Source organism: Orcinus orca, chromosome 20 (genome assembly GCF_937001465.1).
Source record: "Orcinus orca chromosome 20, mOrcOrc1.1, whole genome shotgun sequence".
NCBI lineage: Eukaryota > Metazoa > Chordata > Mammalia > Artiodactyla > Delphinidae > Orcinus > Orcinus orca.
In genome coordinates, this window is record NC_064578.1 from 2,648,935 (window position 1) to 2,663,799 (window position 14,865).

General features: G+C 47.5%; 1 long non-coding RNA gene across 1 annotated transcript in view; it reads left to right on the top strand.

Annotated features, from left to right (window-relative positions):
• LOC117196699 (uncharacterized) overlaps positions 1-14,865 on the top strand; it is a 71,075-nt gene that overhangs the window by 28,339 nt on the left and 27,871 nt on the right. The window contains exons 5-7 of the long non-coding RNA XR_004477007.2: positions 1,038-1,182; positions 9,196-9,370; positions 9,455-14,763. This is a non-coding gene — a long non-coding RNA (uncharacterized LOC117196699). The remainder of the gene's footprint in view (positions 1-1,037; positions 1,183-9,195; positions 9,371-9,454; positions 14,764-14,865) is intronic.

Below are 14,865 nucleotides of genomic sequence, written 5' to 3' on the forward strand. Positions count from 1 at the left end.
TCATCGTCAAGGAAAGTCTTCTGTGCAGCGCAAGCCTGTATATTTTCCATGGTTGAATATTGCATATTGAAGAGCACAGACTCTGGGGCTCTACTGCTTTGGCTGCAGCTCCACCCTTATGAACGGGCTGACGTGTCCTTAACAAATCACCTGCCGTCTCTGTGCCTCCGTCTCCTCTTTCGTAAGTGGGTATGATAAATAGTATTTTCTCCATGGGATCGTTGTGAGGACTACAGAGCTAATGTGTAGAGGAATACTTATACCTGAGCCTGCCACACAGGAACTACTCAGTAAACGTCTGCTGGGTGTGTCTGTGCCAGACATTGTCATAGGTCCACCCAGGCTGGTAAATGCGTAGCTCTCCAAAAAAGTCCTGAGTTGTAGCGTTTGCTGATTCCCATGGTGTAAATACTCCCACATGGCCTTAGCGTGGAGTTGGGCAGCACGCAGTCAGCTCTTTTGGCCCCCGCACCTCCCCCACGTGCCCTCCGACCTCCTGACCACCTGTGGGCACACTAGCTGCCCAGCAGGCAACCCCAGTGGCTGAGGTTTTTGCTTGAAGCCTCACCCTGGCCTGGCCTCCTTCCTTTCCCACTCCCACTTCCTCACTCCTCCTCAGCCTGTCTTCCCTGTGAACTTTCCGAATCAACCCCTTTCACACACAACCTTGCTCCAGTGTCTGCTTCTAGGGAACCTGCCCAAGACCGCATCTCAAGATATCTTTTTCCCTAGAATGCACTGAGGTTTGGGACGCAGTAACACTCAACAAGCTTGTGAGTTCTCTTTTCCGTTAACCCCTCCGCGGCTGTCTCTGGGGCTTCATCTACGTCTGCGCCCCAAGGTGTGTCTGTCGAGGGTCCTGACTCACGGGGCAAGGTCCTCTCCTCTGACTCAGCAATGCCATTTCCTGCCCACAACCTTCTAGAACTCTTGCACTTTTGACACAATGGAGACCAGCCCACCCCTGATTCACCAGCTCAGTTTTCTGTCACATCCTGTACTTTCCCTGAGGATTTTTCTGCTCTCCTCCTGACCAGGGCCAACGCCAGCCAGCCCACAAGCACCAGAGAACAGAAACTCAGCCAGGCAGACTCCAAGATGGTTCCAAAAAATTGAGGCAAACACGGACGGTCAAGAGGTCCTTGGTCCTTCTCTCGTTGGAATACAATTCACCGTGTTGAGGTATTCATGGTCTCTGAGTTGCCTTCCTGATTTCCCCCAGAAAGGGCTTGCTGGGGGGATGGCATGGTGTTCTATGTGGCGGAAACGTGAAAGAGTCGCTCACCAGCAAGTGTAATCGTTCTGGAAAACGTTCAGAATATTCACGTGTTCTGTCATTTTTCCCCAAGTAAATAAGGTGGAAAAGCATCAGAAAGGAGTCAAAGTTTTCCTCAGGAATCCAGACCACAGGGAGAAAATAACGAGCTGTCATGGCTCACCCTTGCGAACCACTTCTCCGTGAACCTAGCCTAGCATGGATGTCTGTTTAGGAAGAGATACTTCCGTATCTGAGGTTGGCTTCCATACTGAGTGGAAAGAGAGGGATGCCAGAAATGGCCACTTTCAAATCTAGTGAAAACAGCTAAGTCAACAAAGGAATAACAAGATCCCAGGTTGCAAAACAAGTTGGAAAAACTTTTCTAAGAGCTGTCCTGGTCACCGCACCACACAGATCCTTTGCTTTGCCTCTGGAAACATTGAGCTCAGGGTTACTTCCGGAATTAATCTGTCGGCATAGGAACGTGCTTTTAGGGTGGAACTTCACTGTTGTCGTCGTTGTTGCTTTTTACACAGCTCACTGTAATATATTTTAAATGTCTAAGACTAGGTGACATTTTCACATCAGTCATGAAATCATTACAGAACCCTGTCCAATGCCAGACGAGAACCGTTGTGTAGATAAAGTGGCAGTGTTTTTTCTTCCTGCAGAACTCCATCGACAATCCAGAACTATGTTCACTGGAACATTTTGAGTCATAATTCTGAACTTAAATTGATTGTCTCCTATTAGGATAATTTTTAAATGAAGCAAAACAAACAGAAAGAAAACAGAAACAACTAAAAACTTTAAATACCATGCCTATCTACAAAAGATAAAATGCAGGACATGCAATTTGGAGGTGAATATGAACATGGCCCACATCTAATCTGGAACACATGGGTCCAAAATTGCCCTTTTACATTCAAATTGGTAAATAAGGTATGCATTCTCAGTTTCATTTTCTTCCGAAGAATCTTCCAGATTTATGAATAAAGTGCAATACTTTGGACTCAAAGCACATACTTTGGACTCAAAAACCTGAGTTTCTTCAGTCTTCAGTCTGCTGCTTGCAAGATGCTTAATGTATAAAGTGCAGATCCCTTCCCCTAGCTCAGCCTGGGCTGTAGTATCTCACAGGGTTGCTGAGAAGATGATAAGACACGAGGCATAGAACAGGGTTCACTATGTTATCAGCTGTTCTTATAGCACAAGCTCAGTTCCATGACTGCTCTTGTTTTCTTAATTGGTCCCCTATTTGAAAGCGATTAGTTATTTAAAACATAGAGTCTCTGTCTCCAGAGCTTTGCAATAATGCAAAATAATTCTACACGATGCACACCAGGGCGCATGGGCATGCGCGTGCATGCGCGCGTGCACACACACACGCACACACACACACACACACACACACACACACACGTCTCTAGAAGGATAATTTTCTCCAAACCACATTTTAAGGGCCTGTGTGATTTGGGCAGGGATAGCGACTGCTGCTTTCCCAGCAAATAAATTTGTCCAAATCTGTTTACTCTCAAATTTATATAAAGAGCTTCATTAGCAACAGCCATGGACTAAATGGCCGCCACATGGCACACAGAGACAGTCTTAGGATGTCGGTTTACCCAATTTTGCAGAGTGATTTGTTTTTAATGAATTATGCACACTGATCATAGGCTCTGCTCAAAGCCTCATTTACTCTGGAAATTCCTGAAATTGCTATTCATTTTTCCAAGTTTTTTTTCCCTTGAAAGTTCACAAACACTTTCTGAGAAAGAAAAGAATTAACACACATCTTTTTGTAGACTAGGAAACACAGATGATTTGATAGAAAGCAGGTTCACGTGAAATACTCATGAAAATGAATCAGATCTCTGGCTTTCTTTTAAAAAAAAAATATCTATGGAAACCCTGACAGCAAAGAAACTCTGATTAAATAAATTCAGAGTAGATTCATGGACTGGGGTCTTAAACTTCTCTGGAATAACTCATGGTGCTGAGAACATGGCAGAAACCAAATGAAGATGTGCAAACGAGTTAATAAAATCACACTTCCAAACACATTCTTTAAGAAGTTGAGCAAGGAATTGACCCTTTTCTTAGGCATCGTATCCGTGGAGCTGCCCATCTAATGGCTCATATCTATTCTGTGGCCGTGTGCGCTAGAAGAACGTCTTCCCTTCCCCATGGACGAGACAACAGCGGGGTCTCTGGGTTGTGTCTTCTGCGTGGTTGCAGCTGGGAGACATAGCATTAAGTGTGTAGACAGGGCGGGTTCAGTGCCAAGCAGCATTCACAGAGGGATGAGAAAAACAATCAGCTTGCCTTCTGGTCCACCCCTGCCCCAAAGACCAGAGCACGGACACTCAGGGCACCAGGAACTGAGCACTTGGCTGGAAAAGAAGCCCAGTGTGGGCTCAGTCATTCCATTAATGCACATCGTTGAACACCCACACAGAGACGGCACTGAGCAGAAATCAACTGGCAAAGAAGCCATCCCTGACCCCTCCAGGGGCTTGCAATCCAGCCAAGAGATAAGACTAAGAGGCCAAAAATTGGATAAAATGCAAGATGCAAATAAGAATGCAATGCGAGTCAATGCAAAAGACTAAGCAAGGAGACCCTGACCCTCAGGCAAGGTGGTGTCTACCAGCCAGATCTGGGTTGAGTCTTGGCTTCACCAGAAACCCGATGAGCAACCTCGTTAGTTATTATCCTCCCTAAACTTCTGCTTCCTCGGCTGTAGAGCAGGTGTAGTGATACCCTCCCCTCTAAGGTTGCTCTAAGAAGTAAATGGCATAACCCAGGGCAAGGCAGTCAGAGCAGGCCTTACTGTCCCCAGCGCCCACTGATGGTGAGAATTCTCCAGGGTGCCCAGCGATTTAGGAGACCTCAACAGAACCAAGTCTGATTACCCAAGTCTGACGTTCTCATGCTCAGTCAACAGGCCAGCAGGCATTTCGTGAAAAAGAGCCCGTGATGAAGTAAGTTTGGAAAATGCTGGGTTAAACAAGTTTCTTTACTAAAGGACTTAGAGTCCTTATCTTCCCATTGTGCATTCAAAATCCTCATGAGGGAGGAAGTGCTTCACAAACTTGTTTGAACCTCAAATCGTTTTGTTTTCTAAGGAGCGCTTCACACATCTGTTTACTTCTGAACATCAACACAGTGAAAGATTGAGCTGGATTTCAACCGAGGTCTGTCTGCCTCCCATTCGGCCTCCTTCCGTTTCACAGCTCCTTTTGGAGGCGGGAGCTGGTCTTTGACAACTTCACCTTTTGCCAGTGCTTCGTATAGTATTTGGTTAATTTATATGCTCAGTTCAATAATGGACGAATGCGGGAAAGAATTCAATGATGTAACAGAAAGAATGGGCGCGCGTGGGCGCTTGGTGATTTCCTTCCTTCCTCGGGTAAAAGGTCCACTCAGAGTGCCAGAGACGCCAGTTACACCAACGGATTTTAATGCGCCAGAGAATCAAAAGTCCATTCGCAGGGTTTCAGATTCCACATGGCAACTAACCTTTACGAAACTGCCACTTGTCAAACTTTGGTGTAGTATCAAAGAAGAAAAGCTACGGTGATCCGGAGAACCTTATCAAAATACTCCTCCCTTCTCCAACTATCTGTCTGCGGTTGATTTTCTTCTTATGCTTCAATCAAAACGTATTGGGTTGGCCAAAAATTTCATTTGGATTTTTCTGTAACACGTTACAGAAAATCCCGAATGAACTTTGTGGCCAAACCAATATTACAACAAAGTCAGAAGCAGACTAAAAATTGAGTTGTTTTCTATTATAACAAACATCAAAGAGATTTGCAGAAATGCTAAAACAATGCTACTCTTCTCACTGATTTGGGGGGGCGGTGGGAACATACTGTTATTTTTCATTAAAAGTGAACTATGTAGGTTATGGGGTTTTTTAAATAAATTTATTTACTTTATTTATTTGATTTTGGCTGCGTTGGGTCTTCGTTGCTGTGCACGGGTTTCTCTAGTTGCAACGAGCGGGGGCTGCTCTTAGTTGCAGTGCGCAGGCTTCTCATTGCGATGGCTTCTCTTGTTGTGCAGCACGGGCTCTAGGCATGCAGGGCTCAGAATTGTGGCTCGTGGGCTCTAGGGCGCAGGCTCAGTAGTTGTGGTGCACGGGCTTAGTTGCTCCGCGGCATGTGGGATCTTCCCAGACCAGGGCTTGAACCTGTGTCCCCTGCATTGGCAGGCAGATTCTTAACCACTGCACCACCAGGGAAGCCCCAGGTTATGGGTTTATTATTGCTATTTTAAAATAAATTTTCTAAATGTTTCTCAGCTTTAAATTCTAATACAGTGAATAATAATAGATATAAGACACCAAACTCTTTGGGACTCTCAGTGATTTTTAAGATTGTAAAGGGGTTCTGAGACCAAAAAGTTTGAGAACCACTGCTCAAACTAAGTACTTCCTGAAATCTCCCCCCAAACTGAACTCCATGTGGGAATGGCTTCTAAGATACTGGAAAAGTTTAGAGCCATGATCATTGAGTTCCTAGGAAAATGCCCTATGCAGGACTCTTCTCACTCTAAGGATCTCAATTTCCTGTGTATTTCACAGCCATGTTGAAATTATTTGCAGAGATTTTTAGAATTATACGAAGTGGCAACACAAAATGGGCCCATTATTCAGATGGGAAAAATAAAGGTAAAAAGTTGAGACAGTGTCAAAGAGCAGATCCTGGGTGGATCCACCCTGTTATGGGGGAGGAAGACCCCAGTTCTCCAAACTTCCCGGGAGCCTCTGCAGACCAGGAAACTGTGCAGGACCCGGCTTTTCTCATGACACATCCATGGTTTGGCCTGTGGTCTCAGCTGCAATCATCATGGGAATAGCTTGTAGTATTCTGGCCCCTGTTCATTTCCGTCACCGCTGAAAGCAGGAATTATCCATGTGGGTGGAAAAAGAAAATGTGAACAATTTAAGAAACACGACAGAAGACGTAAACAAGAGCCCGGCCGCCCCCTGTTTGCTTCTCCCCAAATTTGTTTCCAACGTGGTGTTGTTCATCCGAGGTGTGATTGATACCAAGGCCTGAAATGCAGGGATGATTTAAAGTGACAGCCGGGGCCCATTTCACTGCAGTCTGAAAACTCCAGCCTCCCTGAACCCACCCCGTTACAGCCCAGGCTCAATTTCCCACACAGAGCACTGAAAAATGATTCCCAACACCAGACCGCAAGGGGCTTTTTATCTTTGCTGTCAGCCTGAAATACATTCAGAACTCAAAGCAATTATGGAAACATTTGGGTCTCCTGAACTTTTCGCTGTTGGGTTTCTCTACCAAATAAAATGAAATGAAGCTTAGTTCTTCGGGGATTAATATAAACAAAGATCATAAAGGCATCTAGTGAACGGGGTAGGGGGCGGAGATCACAGGCTATGAATGACCAACCTCACTTGCATTCAGCACAAGAACATCTTGCTTCATGGGGGAATCAGGGGCTCTAGGAGAGGGCCTTGCTATGAATACAGTTAATTCTTCTAATTAGAACCCAGGAAAATGTTGTTTCAGCTCCCCCAGCCTCACTCTGCCAATCTACATCTTCAAGGTCCTGAATAGCACCAAATGCAAATGTCCTTTTTTTTAAAAAAAAAAAAAAAAAAAAGAAGGTGGTCAGAGGGTCTAGAGGGAAGAAGGGAATTTTGAAGTATGCAGTAAGTCAACAGACCCGTGAGCAGTGGGACAGTAAAATTTCACAGCCAGGCTTTGATCTGGATTTCAGAAAAATGAAGCCATAAATGTAGAATGTTTTATGAACCCAAAAATAAGAAACTCTTTGTCTTTTATCTAAAATGTCTACTGAGAGAAATCAGAGGATTATCTAAACGTCGAGCTCATTATATTTTATTTGTGGCAGGGTAAGGAGAGATCACAAAAATATTTACTGAGGTTTATTTTAACTCAAACTAAATGTCGTGTTATATATATATATATATATATATATATATATATATATATTCTTCAAACGGGTTTCAGTGGACAAATCCATCAACCCAAACAGGTAGAAATGAATGCCTTTTCTTGCTGAGATGGAAAGTTCCCCTCTGAGGCTGCCCTGACTGCCATAAAAGTTTCATTCTGTTGTCAGCTCTGCAGGTGAAAATCCTCTCTCCACCCTTTGCTACCTGCCAGGTATCCCAGAATGGTGGTAAAAGCCACACCGTGATAGGTGACATCACAACCCGAGAACCAGCCAGACCCCTCCTCAGCACCCTACATACATCACCGCTTTTATGCTCTCTGAACCCAGTACCCGAGTTAATACTTGTCACGTAGGAGATGCTCAAGGACACCAGCCACCTGACTCTTTTCACTGGAGTTCGGTCCTCTCTGGACAGGTGCCACTGCACCCAGTTTACAGGTGAAGAGTCCCCCTAACTTCCTCAGGGCCACGTGGCCAGCATGGAAGCCCAGAGGACGCTTTCTTACAATGCCACTGTTGCTTGTAAAGGTAGCCAAGAGGAGGGGAGAGGTGGGGGCAGACCCGAGGAAGGTGAAAATTCTCCCAGAAAATGGAAAGCAGAGAACGAGCGGTCTGAGTGAGCTGCCCAGAGGAGCAGGGCCTCGTTATTCCTGGCACCTGGTCCTTGGCACACCTGAGCTTGAGTGTATAAAGGTCCCAGCGTGGCTGGAGAGTGCAGAGGTGCACACTTGGACTCTCGGGATGCTTTAACGCTACTGGATGCAAAGTCCGTGCCCGTCCCGTTATGAACCCACCTCCGCGGAGCCCTGCGGGCGGCATCCACCGACTCCAGAGACCAGCCCACAGTGTGCCCCTGTCGTTCCCGAGCTCCGTGCTGCTTTGCATTTGTGCATATCTGTCGTAACTGCCGGGGTAGGTGCTTCCTTCCACCTCTGTTGGCAAAGTGCTTTGCTCGAGGGTCCCTCGGCAGAGTTTAATGCATTGTCTCTAGACAAGCGCTCTAGTCCTGCAGGTCGTAACCCATTAGTGGATCATGAGGTCAGGGGAAGGAGCCATATCTGTTTTTTTGTTTTGTTTTTTTTTAAAAAGTAGAGCAGGGCGGAATGGAATGGAATGGAATGGAATGGGCTAGACCAAGGCACTATTCACAGGGTAAGCAGTGGCTTCATCTCTGAAACATCTGTTTTGTGCGTGTGCGTGTGTGTGTGTGTGTGTGTGTGTGCGTGAGTATGCACGTGTGTGTGTGAGTGTAGCCTGGGTACGTTAGTCAGGGCTACACTATGCTGCTGTATTAAAGGGACACACAATATAGTGGCTCAACAAGGTAGAAGTTTGCTTCCCTGTCTGCACCCAGCCAGAGGTGGGCAGGGGGGCCAGGGTTAGTAGACAGCTGTGCTCTGTGGGATAATCTAGACCCCCAGATCCTTCCTAGGGTGTTCCACCTCCCCTGGGTGTGACCCTCATCAACCTGGCCTGGCCTGGGCCCCGCCTGAAGCAAGCCATACGGCCCACAGGAGAGGGTGGAGAGGAAGCGGAAGGCAGGTGCTTTCCTCTTCCAAGGGCCCCACCTGAGATGCACACACTTCTTCCCACATCCTATAGGCCGGAAGGTAGCCTCCAGGTCATACGCACTTGCTAGGAGAGACTGATGGGAAATGTAGTCTTCCAGCTGAGCAACTGGGTGTCCACTCAAACTTAGGGGGTTCTAGCACTAAAAGCAAGAAAGAGAGAATGGAGGCCAGGTAGCATCCTCCACTGCCCCAGAGACCCAGGTAAAATGACTTCTTATTAGGGATGTGTTTTAAAATGTTTGAAAGCCACTGCCTCATGGACACTCTTCCTTGTCCTTTATGAAAACCCCAGGATCCCCTGATCTAATGAAAAGGGCATGATCTGAACTTAAGGAGAGTTGGATTGTAGCCTTAGCACCCAGTGGTTACGTGTACTCATGCAGGACCTTTGGCCTTCTTTCTCCTCAGTATTTCGGCAGTGAGATGGGGGCATGGCACCCAGCTCCCTGATTCACGGGCTCCTCGGAGTGTGAGATGCGATCAGAAAGGCAAAGCATCTCAGCGAAGTGAAGGATGCTCTGAAAGACATGTGATTATCCTCTTCAAATTCCCACTCCGCTGCTAATCAACCATGTACACTTGAGTGAGTTTCCTCCCCTCTGGGTCTCAGCTTTCACTTTTTTGTTGTTGTTTTTGAACCTGATTGGTTTTGGGGTTTTTTTTTCAGCTTTCAGTTTTAACACAGGAGAGAATCAGATTTGGTGGTCTTTAAGGTCTGACATTTTAGAGTCTGCTTTTGCTGTCCCCACCCTGAGTCTTCTCTACGTGGTCTGAAGCTACTTAACTGTAAGTTTAAACACATGAGCTGGAATACTATCGGGACGCTGTCATTTTTGCATGAATGCACTGCAGATGAGTGTGTGAAACATTATTGAGAGAAATGTTTATGTTTCAACATGATCATGATAAGACATGGATTGCGGCTGAGTTTGCTGATGTGAAATCACTGAGGGGGAAGAAAACTGAAAGTGTTTAAAAAAAATTTTCACATTAGGTGAATGTGTGGGAGGACCTAATTTCTAGCATCCCAACCTCAGATGGTGTTGGAAAAGGTAGAGATTGGAGTGGGTGACTTTTTAGGAAGAAGGACCCTGTGTTAAGAACGCTTCCTTGCCAGCCCCTCTCTACACATCTCCCAAAGCCAGCCCAAGACCAGTTAAGCAGAGAGTCATCAACCAACATTTTTGACAAAAGGCCATGACTTTTGCACCTTTGCCATATCATTATACCTTGACATTGAGTTCTTGACATGCTGTGCTTGAAATGTACAACTTTTAGCTAATTAGAAGACTAAAAAATGCGACTTAATGAATTCAAGACTTGTTTATGCTAACCTGGCAAGGCGTTTGGCAGTGAAAAAGTGTGATTTGGTGAACATCTGATTACGAGCCGTGTGGAATTCCATGTGCTGAGAGGCTGGGTTGGATCGGATTTTTATTGAAGTATTCTCTAGTATGTGAACTAATTTCCGACTACTTCATAAAGACCCCTAAGCAGGGTTGACAAAGGATTTATCATAATTATTGCTCTGGCCAGGAAAATGATTATAAGTGATACATGTATAAATTGTGTTTATAAAGTTTCCGAGTCACAATTAAAACATGCTGTAATTTTTCTTCCTTTTCCCTTTTTTTCCTCCTAGTGATGACTTGCCTTTCAAAACTTCCTTTTTTCTCCCTCAAATTAATACCTGCCAGAGATTTCCTTTGGACAGAACAGACTCCCAACACATACCCGTACACATTCTTAAGAAGCTTTTGATCTGCCATTTTTTCAAACCCGCCCCCTGAGAAAGTAGTTCAGCTATCAATACTTTACATAACCCTTCTGTCAAAGCCACAAACTCAAAGCAATTTGCAAATGCCATTCAATACTCATTCAGTGCTTAGCACAAGCCATTTTAAAATCATAGAGTACACTGAGAACATGTCAAAAAAGAACAGAATGGGGTTCAGAGGGCTGAGCAGAAGGAAGGTAGGAAGAAGAAAGGAATGTGTTAAGAGCCAGGGTAGAAATAGCACTATAGGGAATTCCCTGGCGGTCCAGTGGTTAGGACTCAGCGCTTTCACTGCCGAGGCCCAGGTTCAATCCCTGGGTGGGGAGCTAAGATCCCACAAGCTGTGCAATGTGGCAAAAAAAAAAAAAAAAAAAAATCACCATATTGTTTGTTGGGCATAAAGTTCTATACACTTCTACTAGAGCAAACTTGGTTATTATGTTATTGTGCATATATGTATTATTTTTGTCTCTTTGAGCTCTCAGGGTCTAAAAGTGTGTATTTAAAAATCTCCGCGGGGCTTCCCGCGTGGTGCAGTGGTTGAGAGTCCGCCTGCCGATCCAGGGGACACGGGTTCGTGCCCCAGTCTGGGAAGATCCCACATGCCGCGGAGCGGCTGGGCCCCTGAGCCATGGCCGCTGAGCCTGCGCGTCCGGAGCCTGTGCTCCGCAACTGGAGAGGCCGCAACAGTGAGAGGCCCGCGTACCGCAAAAAAAAAAAAAAAAAAAAAATCAAAATCTCCAGGACTTCCCTGGTGGCACAGTAGTTAAGAATCTGCCTGCCAATGCAGGGGACACGGGTTCGAGCCCTAGTCTGGGAAGATCCCACATGCCGCAGGGCAACTAAGCCCATGCGCCACAACTACTGAGCCTGCGCTCTAGAGCCCACAAGCCACAACTACTGAGCCCATGTACCACAACTACTGAAGCCCGCATGCCTAGAGCCCGTGCTCCGCAGCAAGAGAAGCCACCGCAATGAGAAGCCCACGCACCGCAACGAAGAGTATCCCCTGCTCACCGTAAGTAGAGAAAGCCCGCACACAGCAACGAAGACCCAACAGAGACAAAAATAAACAAATAAATTTATTTTTAAAATAAATAAATAAAATAAAAATCTCCAGCTAGTGAACACTAGATGATTTATCTATTCCTCCCCATAATGCTGCCTATTGTGGATTTATTGGAAGGACCGTTATAGTATCATAGTTTCTCATCTTTTTTTTTTTTTTTTAAAGCAACGAATAAAGACTGCAAGAACAAAGGATTCCGAAACCAAGAAGTTTGCAACAACTAACCACACCCCTCCCTCACCTCGCCTTTAAAAATGCTTTGCTGAAACGCGTTAGGGAGTTTCGGTTTTGGGGGCAAGAGTCAGCCATCTCCTTGCTTAGCCCTGCAGCAAACCTTTCTCTGCTCCAAACTCTGATGTTTGTTTGGCCTCAGTGTGCATCTGGCACTTGAACTTGTGTTGGGTAAAGAATCAGTCTGAGAAATATCTTCTTTTATTTATTTTTTTCTTTGAGAGGTATGCCTTAGTTTCCTCCCAGCTTTATTGAGATATAATTGACACTTAACATTGTGTCAGCTTAAGGTGTGCAGCGTGTTGATGTGATACCTTTATATGTAGCGAAATGATTACCAGCTCAGCATCAGCTAGTGGCGCCTCCAGCCTGGCGCGCAGTTACTACTTCTTTTTGTAGTGAGAACACTTAAGATCTACTTTCTCAGCGACGTACGTGACACAGTATTATTAGCTGTAATCCCCCGCTGTACATTAGATCCCCGGAACTTACGCATCTTACGACCTCTACCGCCTCTCACGGGCTGAGGGGCATTTTGAATCTCCAGGAGGGAGTGTAGCGTTCGGCGCTTTTGCAAACATACTCGGCCCTGGAACTCTGGTTTTCTGGAGCATCTCTTGGGGGGATTATTCCATCAGGCACACTTTGAAGGATGAGCTAAACCTGGAGGCATCTCGGAAAATATTCTGTGGTTCCTTCCTGAGGAGCCGGTGTCTCCCAAGGGGCCAATCATGAAGCGAGCTCACACCCCCTCAGTCAGTGCTGACCCCGTGCGCTCTGTTAGCGCTTGGACCGTGGATGAACAAGACACAAGGACAGGCCTGAAAACATCGACACTTCCCATTTTAATGGTAAAAGTGTGTTTTGGGAGATCATGTGGCTTGTCCCTTGGGTCTTGCATTAGAAGTCAACACTGCCCCAAGAGGGTGAGCTCAGAGCCCAATCGCCAGGGTTCAGATCCCAGCTCCACGATTCCAACCTGAGTGACCTTGGGACAGTTACGCAACCTCTCTGAGCTTCACTTTGCTTATCTGCAAAACGGAGATGCAGATTGTGCCACTTTCGCGGGTTGCTGTCGGGATTCAGTGGAAAAGCCACAGAAAGCACTTCCCCTGGAGCCTGGCACTTAATAAACACTCTGTGAATATGAGCTATTCCAGAGGCTTTTTCTCTATTACACTTTGCTGTGATTCCGAATGGAGCTGAGGCCGCATGGCCTAGGGATTTCACGTATGAACTTCCAAGCCAGACCACCTGGTGACCTTCAGCAAGGCACTTAACCCCTGTGAGCCTCAGTTTCTTTGCAGCAGGTGGGATAAAGAGCAACCCTAGCCCGCGGGGTTGTTGCAGTTCAGTGAGTTAGTATTTGTAAGCGCTGAACCCAGTGCCGTCACAAGGCTTACACTCACTAAACCTCAGCAGGACTGCGCGCTCCCCTCTCTTCTGAACGCTCCGGAAGCGGATCAGGTGGTCTCTGCAGGCTCTGCTCTTCCGTGAACGATGTTCTCCTGGGGCAGCTCCCCACAGCCAGGAGCGACGCCGGCCGCATCTCTGTACCTGGCTCCCAGCCCCACGCTGGCTGGGGTCAGGCACCAGGAGAGACTCGGCCCTGACAGTGCACTTTCCCCGAGGGTGCGGGGCCCCTGGCTGTGCCTGTCAGCCGAGGACTGGCATCCGTCACACTCATCATCAGATCCTGAGGTCCCAGAAGAGCGGAGAGCATCCGCTGAGGGAGTGGCCAATCCGCAACGGAAGCCCCCGAGACTGATCGTGCTGAGTCCCCTCGCGTGGAACTTGGAGCAGCGGGAGGAGACGGGCCTGACCTTTCCTCCTGATGTCCTGCCGTCTGCGTGAGGTCTGAGAAGCCAGGACAGAGTGTGGCCCTCTGGGATGTCAGCGGACTCTGGTGCTGGCTCTGCTTCCCTGTGGGTGCTGGGCAGGGGCTAAGTCCACAGTGACACCCCCAGCAAGGGTCCTGTCCACTGCCATCGTGTCCTCCAGCTCCTTTCTGATGGGACTTGGGATGAGTCCCGGGCACCGTAAGTGTGAAAGGGGCTTAACGACAGAGAACATACCTCGGAGCCCGCCCAGCAGCCCTCGGCCCCCACAGGTCATCGGCAGGCCGCATCACACATGCCAACGGCTTCCTGAGGACCTTCTCAACCCCACCCAGGACAGGCCAGACGGGGCAAGGAGTCAGTGCCCCCAGGCGCATCCCAGGGTGCGTCCCCAGCTTCGGGGCCCTCAGTGGACCCTGCCCTGGCCCGCCCGCATGCCCACAGCAGGAAAGCATCACCAATGAATGTTTATTGCCTTTCTGGCTTCCCCGTCTCACTCCCAGCACACCACTGCCCAAGCCACATGTCAGGCTGTGCTCTGGGAAGACCCAGACTCAGACGGTGCTGACCCCGTTGCCTCCAGGAGCGCGGGCTCTGTGTCCAGCTCCCAGGTGGATGCAAGTTTCCTCCTGTCCTTAGCAGCCGGGCCCTGGCAGTGAGGTCACGTATTCGAGTTTCTTCCTTTGCAACATGAATGTGATAGCGGCACTTCCCTCCTGGTATCAGCCTCAGGACTGACCAAGTCCGAGTACAGAAGGACCAAGAGAACATGTGTGTCCAGGGAACAAGCAGCACACGCAGGGCAGCTGCTGTTATGTGTGCACTTAGCACAGTTTCTCAGCCAGTTGGAGCCTCAGTTTGCACATCTGTGAAATAGGAGAATAATCAATGACAAAAGCCAATACGACGCTTGCTGGGAACCTGCACTGAAGGGGGCTCGGTAAACATCAACTGCTGTTGTAATTGTGATTGTCGACGACTCCCTGTCATGACTGACCCCCACACAGCAGTGCCTGAGATGCTGGCTGAATGACAGGAAAAGCTGACCAGCTGCTGCAGAGGTAAGGGCGGGGCATAGATCCAATCGGTCACCCAATAGCCACAGGCAGTATTCCCCTGACACAATTCCTTGTCAGATCACAGAAGGAATGCCGCAGGGGCCA